Below are 15579 nucleotides of genomic sequence, written 5' to 3'. Positions count from 1 at the left end.
CAACAGATGGAGGGATATACCATGTTCTTGGATTGGAAGAATCAATGTTGTGAAAATGACTATACTACCGAAAGCAATCTACAGGTTTAATGCAATCCCTATCAAATTACCAATGGCATTTTTTATGGAACTAGAACAAAAAATCTTAAAATTTGTATGGAGACACAAAAGACCCTGAATAGCCAAAGCAGTCTTGAGAGAAAAAAATGGAGCAGGAGGAATCAGACTCCCTGACTTCAGACTATACTACAATGCTACAGTAATCAAGACAATATGGTACTGGCACAAAAACAGAAACATAGGTCAATGGAACAAGATAGAAAGCCCAGAGATAAACCCACGCACCTATGGTCAACTAATCTATGACAAAGGAGGCAAGGATATACAATGGAGAAAAGACAGTCTCTTCAATAAGTGGTACTGGGAAAACTGGACAGCTACATGTAAAAGAATGAAATTAGAACACTCCCTAACACCATACACAAAAATAAACTCAAAATGGATTCAAGGGCTTCCCTGATGATGCAGTGGTTGAGAGTCTGCCTGCCAATGCAGGGCACACGGGTTCGTGCCCCGGTCTGGGAGGATCCCACATACCGTGGAGTGGCTGGGCCACAGAGCCATGGCCGCTGAGCCTGCGCGTCCAGAGCCTGTGCTCCGCAACAGGAGAGGCCACAACTGTGAGAGGCCCGCATACTGCAAAAAAAGAAAAAAAAAATGGATTCGGGACCTAAATGTAAGACCAGATACTATAAAACTCTTAGAGGAAAACATAGCAAGAACACTCTTTGACATACATCACAGCAAGATCTTTTTTGATCCACCTCCTAGAGTAATGGAAATAAAAACAAAAATAAACAAATGGGACCTAATGAAACTTAAAAGCTTTTGCACAGCAAAGGAAACCAAAAACAAGACGGAAAGACAACCCTCAGAATGGGAGAAAATATTTGCAAACAAATCAATGGACAAAGGATTAATCTCCAAAATATATAAACAGCTCATGCAGCTCAATATTAAAGAAACAAACAACCCAATCCAAAAATAGGCAGAAGACCTAAATAGACATTTCTCCAAAGAAGATACACAGATAGCCAACAAACACATGAAAGAATGCTCAACATCATTAATCATTAGAGAAATGCAAATCAAAACTACAGTGAGGTATCACCTCACACCAGTTAGAATGGGCATCATCAGAAAATCTACAAACAACAAATGCTGGAGAGGGTGTGGAGAAAAGGGAACCCTCTTGCACTGTTGGTGGGAATGTAAATTGATACAGCCACTATGGAGAACAGTATGGAGGTTTCTTAAAAAACTAAAAATAGAATTACCATATGATCCAGCAATCCCACTACTGGGCATATACCCAGAGAAAACCATAATTCAAAAAGACACATGCACCCCAATGTTCATTGCAGCACTATTTACAATAGCCAGGTCATGGAAGCAACCTAAATGCCCACCAACAGACAAATGGATAAAGAAGAGGTGGTACATATATACAATGGAATATTACTCAGCCATAAAAAGGAACAAAATTGAGTCATTTGTTGAGACGTGGATGGATCTAGAGACTGTCATACAGAGGGAAGTAAGTCAGAAAGAGAAAAACAAATATCGTATATTAACGCATGTATGTGGAACCTAGAAAAATTGTGCAGATGAGCCAGTTTGCAGGGCAGAAGTTGAGACACAGATGTAGAGAACAAACGTATGGACACCAAGGAGGGAAAGCCGCGGGGGGGTGGGGATGGTGGTGTGCTGAATTGGGCGATTGAGATTGACATGTATACACTGATGTGTATACAACTGATGACTAATAAGAACCTGCTGTATAAAAAAAATAAAGTAAATAAAATTCAAAAAAAGAAAAACTAATACTAAACTTTCTTTGGGTTATTTGTATGGAAATATGTTAATCTAAATGTTTCAGACGTTACATGAAATTCCTAAAAATCTTATATGTTCTGGTATAATGTTATAAGTCATAATTCTAGTTATTACTTTAAAATGTATATCTCAGAAATAACTAAATTTCCTGTCAATTGCATTATTATGAACTTTCATCAAATCTTTAACTGTGGTCATTTTTAAGTTTTTTGTCATTTACAGACAGTTCTGGGTGTACTCTGATGCTTTTGCAAAATTTCCTATAAAAGGGTTTCATCTTCAAGGAATTCATGGAAAAGACTGACAAGTACAGGTTTCTGGTAACTGACTATACTGCTGAGCTGAATGAATAAGCATTTTCAGAACTCTAATGGAAAACTGATGAATTCATAAAAGTGCTAACAAAAGATCAAGATGGAAAAGAAATTAATTACATGGGACTGAGTGAACTGCTGAGGTTGATTATAATTTTTGTGACTTTCTGTTTGAATTAAAAAAAACTGTGATGTAAATTTATATAAAAAGAACTTAATGTAAAACAATGTCACTCTTCTCACATATTTTCTCTTGTTTTGGAAAATATAGATATTTTCTGTTAAAGACGTGATTTATGCTGACACGTGATAGGTTGATTATTGTTATTATAAATGAATTAATAAATATTTTTAAGTTTCCAAAAAATAATAGCCTCATCCACCCATCATATAGCATATTAAAACTTGATTCAGAGGGCTTCCCTGGTGGCACAGTGGTTGAGAATCTGCCTGCCGATGCAGGGGACACGGGTTCGAGTCCTGGTCTTGGAAGATCCCACATGCCGCGGAGCAATTAAGCCTGTGAGCCACAACTACTGAGCCTGTGCGTCTAGAGCCTGTGCTCCGCAACAAGAGAGGCCACGATAGTGAGAGGCCCACGCACCGCGATTAAGAGTGGCCCCCGCTTGCCGCAACTAGAGAGAGCCCTCGCACAGAAACGAAGACCCAACACAGCCAAAAATAATAAATAAATTTAAAAAAAACCCAAAAAACCTTGATTCAGAGACTTCCCTGGTGGTGCGGTGGTTGAGACTCCATGCTCCCAATGCAGGGGGCCTGGATTCATTCCCTGGTCAGGGAACTAGATCCCACATGCATGCAGCAAGTGAGAGTTCGCATGTCACAACTAAGACCCAGTGCAGCCAAATTAATTAATTAATTAAAAAAAAACTTGATTCGTGTGTTTTGATAAGTTCATAGTCTTTTAAAAAGTTATAACAAGGGTTGGAATTTTTAAATCTCCTGCAGGTCTTCAGATTTCTATGCCATTAAATTACAGTTCCACATATTCATCTTAGTTCATTCCTCAATAACATAACTCCCAACAAAATTATGCTGGGAAAAATGCATACTTTTCGGGGAAATGTGTAGCTCAAGGTCTGAGAGATTATTTGTTAAAAGATTTTTGGTTCCCAAATGAAGTCTTCAGATTAACCAAGAATCCTTTGTTTCTCAGTCATCAAGAAACAAAGGCTCTAATTGCATATTGATATGTCTACTTGAAGGTCTAGTTCGCCATGTAACATGTGCAAAACATGTTCACTTCTCACTCCAACCAAAATCTATTCCTCTTGATTTTCCCCATATTTGTGAATGGCACCATCATTCACCCAGCTGCACAAGCCAAAAATCTTGTAGTTATCCTCAACTCCTTTCATCCTCTCTCACCCCACATCCTATCTATCTGCAAATCACTGTTTTATCTTTAAAAGAAATCCCGACTCTGACCATTTCTCATCACCTCCTCCCTGACTGTACTGGTCCAAGCCACGCTCTCTTACCATTTAGAATTCTGCAATAACTTCCTAACTGGCTTTCCTGATTCTGGTCTCGGAAAACACAAACAAATCAACTCACCTCCCTGTTCCCAGTTCTCCAGTAGCTTCCCATCACACTTAGAATAAAATGCAAATTCAATTTAAGACCTACGATTTGGCTCCCGACCAGCTTGCCACGCCCATTCCCTACCACTCTCCGTCTCACTCACCGCACTGTCATGCAGCCACACAGCATAACGCTGTTTTTCTAACACGCCAGGCGTATTCCCATCTCAGGGCTTTCGGCCTTTGTATACCGTCTGCTTGAAGTGCTCTTCCTCCGGGTGGTAACCACGGCTCACTCCCTCACTTCATTTAGACCACACTATTATCCCCATCACTCTATCCCTTTCTCTGTTTTATTTTTCGTGTGTGTGTGTGTGTGTGTGTGTGTGTGTGTGTGTTTCCAGAACGCTTCCCGTCTAGGCCAGTATTTTAGTTGGTTAGTTAATTAGTTCACGAGTTATTGACTTCCCAATAAAACATAAGCTTCATGAGAACAGGGACAGTCTATATACCGTTTTGGCTCCAATTCCTAGACCAGTGCCTAGCATACAGGAAGCCCTCCGAAATGTGTTGCATGAATGACTTGCCAACGGCAACGGATGCAAATAAATGCATATCCAGGAGATTTCCACGGCTGCCCGCTTCACGCTTCACGCCCTGGAGTTGAAAACTCCAGGGAGACAGCGACACCTCCTCACGAGGTTGAGGGGCTCTCAGTTCCTTTCGTCCTCCCGCCTAGTGGGGGAGTCAAGACTCAGCGGGCCGTGAGCCGGGATGGAGGAGCGGACAGGCGTCCCTCTCTATGGTGTTACTCCCCAGACCCCTCCTCCCTATCACCCGGCGTGCCTCTATGGTTCTTCCTGTCATTAGTCGGGAGGGGGCGCTGTGCGCAGGCGCGAGGTGACGCTGCGGCAGGGCCGGAAGGAGCGCAGCGGCGGCCTCGGCTGCGGCCCCGAAGCTGTCGTGGTGCTCCTGCGGACTAGAAGCTGCGGCGACAGAAGCCGCCGAGCCTGCCTCGAGAGCCGGCGAGTTGAGTGGTGAGTAAGTGTCGGCCGCGGGGCGCGCCAGCTATTCGGGAGGCTCTGTGAGGCTAGTGGCGTCTCCGCCCGGCGCCTCCATTGAGCCCGGGGGTGAGGGTGGGGGCGGGGGCTCGTTTGTGAGGGGCGGCGGGGGGCGCTGGCCGGGCTCAGCCGCGGCCCCGACGCGAGCGAACCCGGCGCCGCGCGGGGCGCCGCCTAGCGCCGAGCGTCCGGAGCAGCGGGGCTAGCGGCCGAGAGGGAGCGATAGAGGCGCCGGCGGCCGGCGGACCCTCCTCCGCTCCCGCCACTTCGGGAAGTTTCGCGGGCCGGTAAATCCGAAAGACCGAGTTTCCTCGGCGGCGCCTCACGGGAGGCGGTGGCCGTGGAGCCGAACGCGGCCGGGGGCGCGCGGGGGGGCAACATGCCGTGACTTTGATCTCCGACGCCCTGGCCCGGGCGAGGGGTGGCGGGGGGCTGACGGGCCGCGGTCCCAAACCCTCCCGACTCGGCTCTGGAGGGGCGTCTTCCCGAAGAGGCGGCCACTGCCGCCCAGCCCTCGTGAGGCCTCCCCGAGTGTGTCAGAACCCTGGGCAGCGCGGGGAACGCGAACCCGACAAATGTGCCCGGAGCGCCGAGCGGCGAACGAGGCCGATCTTCCCGCGTGAGATGTGGCCCGAATTCCGTGTGGGACGATTGTCGAAAACTTCGGGCCGCTTCAGTCCCGTGACCAAGCTCACTGAGTGTCTGCAAGGTCCCGGTGATGTCCGCTGGGCAGGGTTCCGACATCAGCGAGCCGAGGGCTCTGTAAAGAACTCGGATGTGTCGTGATAAGCGTCTGGGTAGGGTTGTCTCAGGCTTTTTTATTTTTATTTATTTGTTTTGTTTTGGCTGCGCAGGGGCTTTCTCTAGTAGCGGCGGGGGGGGGGGCTACTCTTTGTTGCGGTACGCGGGCTTCTCATTGCGGTGGCTTCTCGTTGCGGAGCATGGGCTCCAGGTGCGCGGGCTCAGTAGTTGTGGCTCGCAGGCTCCAGAGCACAGGCTCAGTAGTTGTGGTGCACGGGCTTAGTTGCTCCGCAGCACGTGGGATCTTCCCGGACCAGGGCTCGAACCCGTGTCCCCTGCATTGGCAGGTGGATTCTTAACCACTGCGCCACCAGGGAAGTCCCTGTCCTAGGCTTTTTGATGCAAAGAGAAGATGACTTACCCTGCTGAGAGAGGGCTGGGCAGACTTTAGTATGCTGGCCTACTGGAAGACCTTTAAGAAATGGCCTTGCTTCGTTGGTGTTTTGTAGAAGTAATTTATTGCGGCTGGGGGTAGGGAGTGGTTGAATTTAAGGAAATATTTGGAGAGCCTGGGGCCAGATTTTGCACCTCCCCGTAAACTTAAATAGAGGCTTTAGATTTTTCTTCTGAAGACAGGCAGCAGCTAATAAAAGAGAAGTCTTGCAGCCCCTTTGGAGAAGTCTAATAAAGGAAGTTGAGATGTGAGTCTGGGAGACTGAAAGTTTATGAAACAGGAGAGATGAGAGAGCCTGTGTTTACTAATTCTGATAGCTCCTGTTTAATGAGGGTTCACTAAATTCTAGGCTATAGTTAAGATCTTTACAGACATCTGTCTTTAGCCAGATACCGTTCTAAGGATTTTCCATATGTTAACTCTTTGACGCCTCAGTGCTGTGGGTTTTGTCATTATTCTTATTTTAAAGAGGAAGAAAGGGAGGTGCTGAAAAATAGCTTACCTGGTTGCAAAGCTTGTAAGGGTCAGAGCTGGTACTTGAACCCAGTTTGGCTCCAGAGTTCATGCTCCTAATTATCCTGCTATACCTGTAAACTTGTTTGTTCAAGAAGTTCTTCTGGAATATTTACTTTTGCCAGGCTGTGTCCTATGTCCTGAGGCTGTGGCCTCTCCCATTGCGGAGCACAGGCCCACGGGCCCAGCCGCTCCGCAGCATGTGGGATCCTCCTGGACCGGGGCACGAACCCACGTTCCCTGCGTCGGCAGGCGGACTCCCAACCGCTGTGCCACCAGGGAGGCCCAGGAATGAACGTTTTTTAGCAGAGGAGATAGATATTAATCATAGCTTCCTAAATTGTAGATTATCATTGTGGTGAGTATTTTGAAGGAGTGAGAGGTGTGTGAACAAACACTGGGGTTAGTCCAGAAAGGTTTTTTCTCTGAGGAGGTGACATTTAAGATGAGGAACTGAAGGATGAATACAGTTAATTTGGTCAAAGAGAGGCAGTGAAGAAGAGTAACCCAGCCAGAGAGAAGAGCCTGAAGTGGAAGGCAGAAGCATGGAATGTTCAAGGACCTGAGCCTTGGTGCCTGCAGATTGGTGAATAGGGGAAGAGGTATGAGGTGGGGCTAGTCAGCAAGGGCCATATGAGGCAGTGTTTCACAGGCCATGGTAAGGATTTTGGTTCTACCATGATGAGATCTGTGGGGTTTTTTTAAAAAACAAAAACAAAAACTCAATGCTACATGAAAATTTATCATAGGGTGTAACCTGTAGACAGTATTGGGATAGAAGGGACGGGATATCACAAGTTCACAGAGGATTCAACTGTAAAAATATCATTGAAAACATTGATTTCTCCCCTTTGTGGATGAGTATATGCTTGCCTATCCATCCCAGTTTCTTTTTCTTTTCTTTCTTTTTTTTTTAACATCTTTATTAGAGTGTAATTGCTTTACAATGTTGTATTAGTTTCTGCTGTATAACAAAGTGAATCAGCTATATGTATACATATATCCCCATATCTCCTCCCTCTTGCGTCTCCCTCCCACCCTCCCTGTCCCACCCCCTAGGTGGTCACAAAGTGCTGAGCTGATCTCCCCATGCGATGCAGCTGCTTCCCACTAGCTAGCTGTTTTATGTTTGGTAGTGTATATATGTCCATGACACTCTCTCACTTTGTCCCAGCTTACCCTTCCCCCTCCCCGTGTCCTCAGGTCCATTCTCTATGTCTGTGTCTTTATTCCTGTCCTGTCACTAGGTTCATCAGAACCTTTTTTTTTTTTTTTTTGAGATTCCATATATATGTGTTAGCATATGGTATTTGTTCTTCTCTTTTTGACTTACTTCACTCTGTATGACAGACTCTAGATCCATCCACCTCACTACAAATAACTCAGTTTCGTTTCTTTTTATGGCTAAGTAATATTCCATTGTATATATGTGCCACATCTCCTTTATCCATTTATCTGTCGATGGGCACTTAGGTTGTTTCTACATCCCAGTTTCTTTTTCTTTTTTTTTTTTTTTTTGCGGTATGCAGGCCTCTCACTGTTGTGGACTGTCCCATTGCGGAGCACAGGCTCCGGATGCGCAGGCTCAGCGGCCATGGCTCACGGGCCCAGCTGCTCCGCGGCATGTGGGATCTTCCCAGACCGGGGCACGAACCCGTGTCCCCTGCATCGGCAGGCGGACTCTCAACCACTGCGCCACCAGGGAAGCCCTCCACATCCCAGTTTCTGAACCAATTTTCAGTTGACAGTTGATGAAAAATCTTAATGTTATATATTAAACTCTGTAGCTTCCCCACCGAAATTTTTGAATAATTTTTGGTTTAAAACCTTTTGTATTGTAGAAAGATACTGATAACAGGATTTTTAGAGCTCTTTTAAACTGCTTAAACTCCAGACTAATTATTTGCATATTATCTGTAATTATGGATGCTATTTTACTGTAGTTTTTTCATTTTGTTTATGTATTGAAATTAATATGCATTGCATTTTCTTATTCTGAACTCATCAGCTTCCTTGTTCTTTCTTAATATTATCACCATCCTCCAGTCACCTGATCTCAACATCGAGGTCAAATTTGACTCCTTGTTTCCTCGTGCCCTTCATGGCCAATTACATACAAAAATCCCATTGAATCTAACCTCTGTGGTCAGTATCTTGTATCTTTTCCTCCCTCTGCTTACTGTTACCTTTAGTTCAGACTTCACTGGCTCTTGCTTCCCGGGTTTCCTGCCACTAGATTACACACTGCAGCTAGGTTGATTTTCCTAAAGCACAGCTCTCTGCATTGCTTCCCATTGATTAGAAAATAAACTTAGAGCTCTGCTTCACTTACCTGTTAGCAAACCACCTCCAAGCCTGGTGACTTAGTATAATGGTTTTATTTGTTGGCAGTTTTTTGAGTCAAGAAATTGGGAAGGACTCACCTGAGCCTTTTTCCCCCCCCACACACATGCTGTCAGCCAAGGTGGCTGGGACTGGAGGATATACTTCCAAAATGGCTTCTTTATTCATACGCCTTGTCTGAGACTGCTGGAAGACTGGGTTCAGCTGCCCTTTCCCTCTTCATGTAGTGTCAGGGCTTTCCATGTGGTCTCTCCATCAGGGTAGTCAGACTTCTTACATGGTGACTATGGGTTTCAAGAGCCCTAGGTGGAAGTGCTGTTCTCTTAAAACTAAGCCTGGAACTGGCAGAGCATTAAGTTTAGCTTAAATATTGCTGTCTCCACTAAGCCTACTCTGACTGCCTGCCCTCTTTCAACTGGAATAGTCTCTGTATTGCACTAATGGGTTTATACTTTGTAGTATACTTAATTGTGTGCATATTTTCTCTCACTGATGGAAGTTCTTTGAAGCAAGATCCATGTTGGATTTTCTTTGTGTTCCCCATGATGCATAACACAAATTCTTTATACCATGTGGTGAGCCTGCAATAAACATTTGCCAAACTCTTGTAATGTATTTTAATTTTAAATGTTAATGTAAATAATACCAATTTAGTATATAAAAATATAAGGAAGCAAAAAATGTAAACCTATTACTTAGAAATAACCGTTATTAACTTTTCTGTGTTAATTTAATATTGATTACATATTAGTACAGGATTACAAAGAATGGCTACCTAAATGTTAAGATGAGAAACTAGTATTTGAGTTAAAAGCAATAATCATTTATAGACACTTAAAAAAATATGCTAGGAAGAGGTTTTGTGGGTGCTGATATGACATGGGCATGTCAGCTTCTCTCAGCCTGTGCCTGGCTCTTCTTTGCCCACCTTTCCCTAGAACATTCAAAGAGTTAACCCACTAAATTTGAAACATCCTTTATTACCCCAAAATCAGTGTTGCAGAAGTGATGGGCATATTTTTGGAGATTACTCTGGAAAACAGGAACACCACAAAACCCCAGGACCATACAGTATTATATTAGGAGCATCTGGAAGGAAAAGTGGAGAAGTGACATGAATAGAAGAATTGAGAAGAAAATGATTTGTTAGAGACAGACCCAAGGACCCTGTTCACAAGGAAGCAAAGATGCAGTTTCGGAAATCATAAAATTGTGTGAGAGAACCATGGGTGATTCCCATCTTTTCCCGACTTCCTTTGTTCTCCAAATTTTCTATAATGGTATAATACTTTATAACTGAAGAAAATCATGATAAACTGATTGTTGTCGTGTACGCCATGTTACTTGACTCTGATTGTATATGGCTATGATGAAGAGCTCCAGTCTCTGGCAGAAGAGTATGTTTTTGGAGCCACTCATTCATTCAGCAACTGTGAGACTCTGGAAGTACAGCTATGAATAAGACGTAGTCAAGGGCATATGGAGAAAACAAAATGTGAACTTCTCATCACGTGTTGATTCATTCATACAACGAAGTGAAGGGGATAAAAAAAAAGATCATTAGGACAGTTGTGGGCGGTGGAAGAGAAGATAGAAGAATTGTCATCCAATTTTCTTAAATTCTTACAATATTACTACATAAGATTCTCCACCAAGTAATGAAGTGATGAAATATATCCTAATTTTAAGTTCTAATTTGGAAGCATTAATTGGTATATTTGACTATAGAGTATAATCATAAATGTGTAAATGATTATTTGTATAATTAAAAGCAAGAGGTGACAACTGAAATATTCTTTTTTGGGTGGCATTTCCTATTTCTGAACTCCACTTTGGTGTCTGATCAATAAGCGAAAAGACATACATAGCTTCTTGCTACTTCCAAAGGGAAAACGAAGTTTCTTATAGAAGGAAGTAAAAGTTTTACTGTGAATAGTTGTAATACTAGTGAAAAGTAGCTTGGAAGAGGAGAATAAAGTTCTATCTCCACCTCTCTCCCCCCGTTTGGTTGTATTATCAACATATTAGTAGTAGTAGTAAACACTGTGCATCTGCTGTTTCCATTTCACAGGTAATAATGTCATAATGTGACACTTGCTATTTGCTAGTCATTATGCTAAACACTTTATATATGTTTAACTCAATTAATTTTAAAACAACTGTATTGTCATTTTACAAATAAAGGAATTAGGCCCAAGAGATTAAGCAGTTTATGCATAGTCACTGATTCACTAATTGGTGAAACCATGGTTCATACTTAGGCCATCTGCTCTGAGCCCACATGAGAGGACTGAATGTCAGGGAGTTAAATGACCTTTACAGAGAAGCTAGTCAGGAGTAGAAATTTCATCATCAGACTTCTTTTCTCACTGCAGCTTGGGGCCACTGTACTTGCCATTCATGAGGAATCTTGCTTTTAAAGCATCACTAGTAATCTGCTTAACTACAAGCTTGACAGTCTAACTAAATTAGGTATAAAATAAATCACATTTTCCTTTGATTTCCAGTGTAAAATTGAAGGAACCTAGTTATGGTAAAAGAAGAAATAAGCTTGGTTATTGGAATTAAGTGTTCAAAATGCATTTTTTAATTTAATTAATTAAATTTTGGTTGCATTCATTGGGTCTTCGTTGCTACACGTGGCCTTTCTCTAGTTGCGGCGAGAAGGGGCTTCTCTTGTTGCAGAGCACAGGCTCTAGGCGCCCAGGCTTCAGTAGTTGGGGCACGTGGGCTCAGTAGTTGTGGCTCGCGGCCTCTAGAGCACAGGCTCAGTAGTTGTGGTGCACGGGCTTGGTTGCTCTGCGGCATGTGGGATCTTTCTGGACCAGGGCTTGAACCCGTGTCCCCTGCATTGGCAGGTGGGTTCTTAACCACTGCACCACCAGGGAAGTCCCAAAATGCTTTTTAAAAATTGTATTTAATGGGACTTCCCTGGTGGTCCAGTGGCTAAGTCTCCATGCTCCCATGGCAGGGGGCCCAGGTTCGATCCCTGGTCAGGGAACTAGATCCTGCGTGCCGCAACTAAGACCCGGCACAGCCAATTAAATAAATAAATATTTTTTTAAAAAATTGTATTTGAAAGAAAAGTACTTGAATAGGTGCAGTTGAAATTTGATACCAGAGCTCTTTCCATTATACCATGCTATTTATAAAATCAATAACATCATTATTGTTATTTCAAGTGAGATACTTAAACTTATGCTTGGGTTTATAATTTTTAAACATTGAGATACCTATGTTCAGTTATAGATACCAGAAAGTTCTGTTGTAATACTTAAACATAGTCTTGATATAAAATTTTATAGTATCTTAAGTTGGGAAAATGATGACATTATTTGACTATCTATAGACATCATATAATAAGCCAGGGTCTGGGGCCCACCTCCTCTGAAGTACATGATTTCTCCCAGGAAGGCAAAGAAAATTGAGATTTTCTTAGGAAGAAAAACCTTGAGTGGGTAGGTTACAGATAGGATCTTGGAACTAAAAAGCCACTGTAGCAGTTATAATTGTCCCCCATTGGTTCTTACTGATTTTCATTCTTGTGATGTCCGTCAGAGTAAAGCAAGAAAATGGTTCAAAAATCAAACTACAGAAAGAAATAAAAGCAATAATTCTCTTGACCCCCAAATACTGTTTCACAGAGGCAACCACTCTCTTTTTCCCTTAGGGTGACTTTTTTCCCTTATGGTGACTTTTTTCCCTCTAAGTTTTCCATTGTTAAATACAACACACACACAAAGAAATTTCACCCCAAACAGCTAAGTTTAGGCCTATGCCTAAACTTCATCTAAATGGAGGCATTCAGTATATTTTCTTTTATGTCTGAATTCCTTCACTCAACCATTATGTTTTAAGATCCATTCATATTGTGTGTGGCTACAATGGCTTGATTCTTGATGCTGTGTATGTTTCAATTGTATGAGCATACCTCAGTGTATTTGTCCGTTCCATCATTGATATGAGTCCTTTTCAGTGTTTGGCTGTTAGGAATAGTGCTGCTGTGAACATTCTTGTGCATAGACTTGGTGCGTATAAGTGTACATTTCTGTAGTACAGATTTTACAGTGGATTGCTGAGTCTTCCAGGATTTATATTTTCCACTATAATTGATAAAGTATCAAGGATTCTTTTTTGTGTGTGTGTGTGGTATGTGGGCCTCCCACTGCCGCGGCCTCCCCCGTCACAGAGCACAGGCTCCGGACGCACAGGCCCAGCGGCCACGGCTCACGGGCCCATCCGCTCCGCGGCACGCGGGACCCTCCCGGACCGGGGCACAAACCCGCGCCCCCCACATTGGCAGGCGGACTCCCAACCACTGTGCCACCAGGGAAGCCCTCAAGGATTCTTTTTTGCACAGTTGTGGTACCAGTTTTCTCTCCTACCAATAGTACATGAAAGTCCCCATTGCTCCAAATCCTCAGCAACACTTGGTCATCAATTTTCAGGCTTCTAGCAATCCTTATGGGTATGCAATATCTCATGGGAGCTTTTTGCCCTTTACAAATAAAACAATATATAAAGCATGTATGGCTTAATGAATTATTATAAGGTGTTTGTATGTACTACTTAGGTCAAGAAGTAGATCATCCCCAAGCCTCCTCTATGCATGCTGTCCTGAGCATAATTCATTCCTTCCCCCTGAAATTAACCATTAGTCTGATCATTTTCTTGTATTTCTTTATGGTTTTTTCACCTGAGTGCAGCCCTATATCTTTTAAATCTAGGGTTTCTCTTCCATTCCTTTCATTTTTCCTTATAATTTATCTGTTGTTGAACCTGAATCATTTGACCTGTTAGTTTCCCAGCACCTAGATAGGTGTTTGTCAGGCTTAAAAAAAAAAAAAATCATTCCTCCCTGTAGAGCCATTTTAGACATTTTTTCCTGATTCTCCCCCATTAAATACTAAGGCGTAAGATTTTGTTGGGTGGGATTGAATTTGGGAGGATGACAAACCATTGTAATATATAAGATATTTTTACCCCCTTGCAAAATTGCCCCCATTGAGAATACCTGATTTAGATGGCATACTTAATGGTGTAATTCAAAAATTTTGTTTTTCAGATAGCTTCTATTCTAAAAATTAGGCTGTGTACAGATCTGATTGTTTCTGTCAAGACAGTAGATAGTGTTCTTTCCTCAGAAGGCAGTTATGTCTTATTGTCTCTATGATGTTAGAGTCAATGATATTCAATGTCTAGGTCCAGTAATTTTTTATTTTTTTTTCCCACTTGTGGGATCTTAGTTCCCTGACCAGGGATTGAACCTGGGCCACCAGAATGAAAGTGCCAACTCCTAACCACTGGAACGCCAGGGAATTCCAAGGCCCAGTAAATTACTGAGGATTGCAAAATGGTGATATTTTAATTGAATTTTTAAATTAATACTACAGTAATTTTATAAAGAAATGATTTCCTCATCTACTGTTTGGTTATCCAGTGATATAGTTTATATAGAAAAGGCAAGAAAATGCCTGATTCTTTGTCTTTGTTTTACTAGGTTTAAAGATAATGTATTGGTTGACTATCATCTTCTGAAAATGACTTTAAAAAAATTATGAACACTTTCATTTATACATTTTTCTAAGATGTTTGTACCATATCAATTATTATCTTTACTGAAGTTTAAAATGTTCCATCTTTGGCCAGTGGAAGCCTCTTCAGGAATTTATTCTGACAGGATTCAGTCTTTGATAAGTAGTCTTTGATAGCTTCCTTGATATGTGATATGACAAGATGTTCCATGTTCATTTTGTATGATTCCTGCCCCAGACTTGGAATTAGTAATTTGTCCCAAAAGCCTTCATCTCTTTCGATGAGAAATAGTATTTCAAATAATCTGGGCACTATGGATGTTCATTGCTACAAGCAGGTCTTGTTTGAAAACTTTTTTTTTTGGATGGAAGTAAAATATTTTACGAGTTTATACTAATACTTATAATTGAAATTTAGGACTACAGTGGTTTTACTTAACTTACTTTATTGCTTCTATATTATAATTCCTTTTTACCACACTAAGAATCTTGATTCTCAAGGACACAGGGATTGATAGAATTAGAATATGAAACTTTGTTTTAACACAGCCAAAAGTGTCAAAATGAAAGTCTCAGAATGTCACCACTAGCATGATTACTGTAAACAACTTTAAAATCTTTCATATGCTTCCCTTCCCCATAATTTTTATAATTGTACTGTATCATTCAATCTTAGTTATAATTTAATCTTAGCACTGTAAGTAATTATGTATTTCATGTTTACCACTAGTCTTTGTGTCAGTGTCTCTCTAGTCATTTTGGTTGCCTGAAGCTTGCTTTTCTGTTGATTCCTCAGGAAAATCTTGTAGGAAGTTCTTGTACATTGTTAAGTTTGTGCACTTTTTTCTTAAAATTAGTTTTGCTGGATATAAAATCTATGGCTCACGTTTTTTTCTAAAGTATCTTAATCTGTTTATGAGTGTCTTAAAGCATCACTGTAAAAATCTGTTAATAATCTTAATTTTTTCTGTTATAATTCTCAAGCCCAGATGCTAAAGGATTTTTTTCTTCCTTTAAAGTCCAGTAATTTCACTAGAATGTGTCTTGATGGTTGTCATTCTGGGTTGCTTTCCTTAGGTATGTACTGTGCTCTTTTGAAATGTTGCTTTAATATTTTTACTTTAGGAAAGGTTTTTTTTTTCAGTTACAGTTTTTTGTGTTTTCTTCCCTTTCAGTTTA

At 41.9% G+C, this 15579-nt stretch overlaps 1 protein-coding gene across 1 annotated transcript in view; it reads left to right on the top strand.

The window, feature by feature from the left end:
- The first annotated feature begins 4698 nt into the window (after positions 1-4698).
- Positions 4699-15579, top strand: part of RNF216 (ring finger protein 216) — a 170158-nt gene continuing 159277 nt past the window's right edge. The window contains exon 1 of the mRNA XM_082857368.1: positions 4699-4791. The gene's annotated coding sequence lies outside the window, so the exon portion shown is untranslated. The remainder of the gene's footprint in view (positions 4792-15579) is intronic.

The sequence above is a fragment of the Leucopleurus acutus genome (genome assembly GCF_964270905.1).
Source record: "Leucopleurus acutus genome assembly, chromosome: 16".
Taxonomy (NCBI): Eukaryota; Metazoa; Chordata; class Mammalia; order Artiodactyla; family Delphinidae; genus Leucopleurus; species Leucopleurus acutus.
The sequence above is the reverse complement of the archived record's forward strand: the minus strand, read 5'-3'. Positions and strand labels throughout refer to the sequence as shown.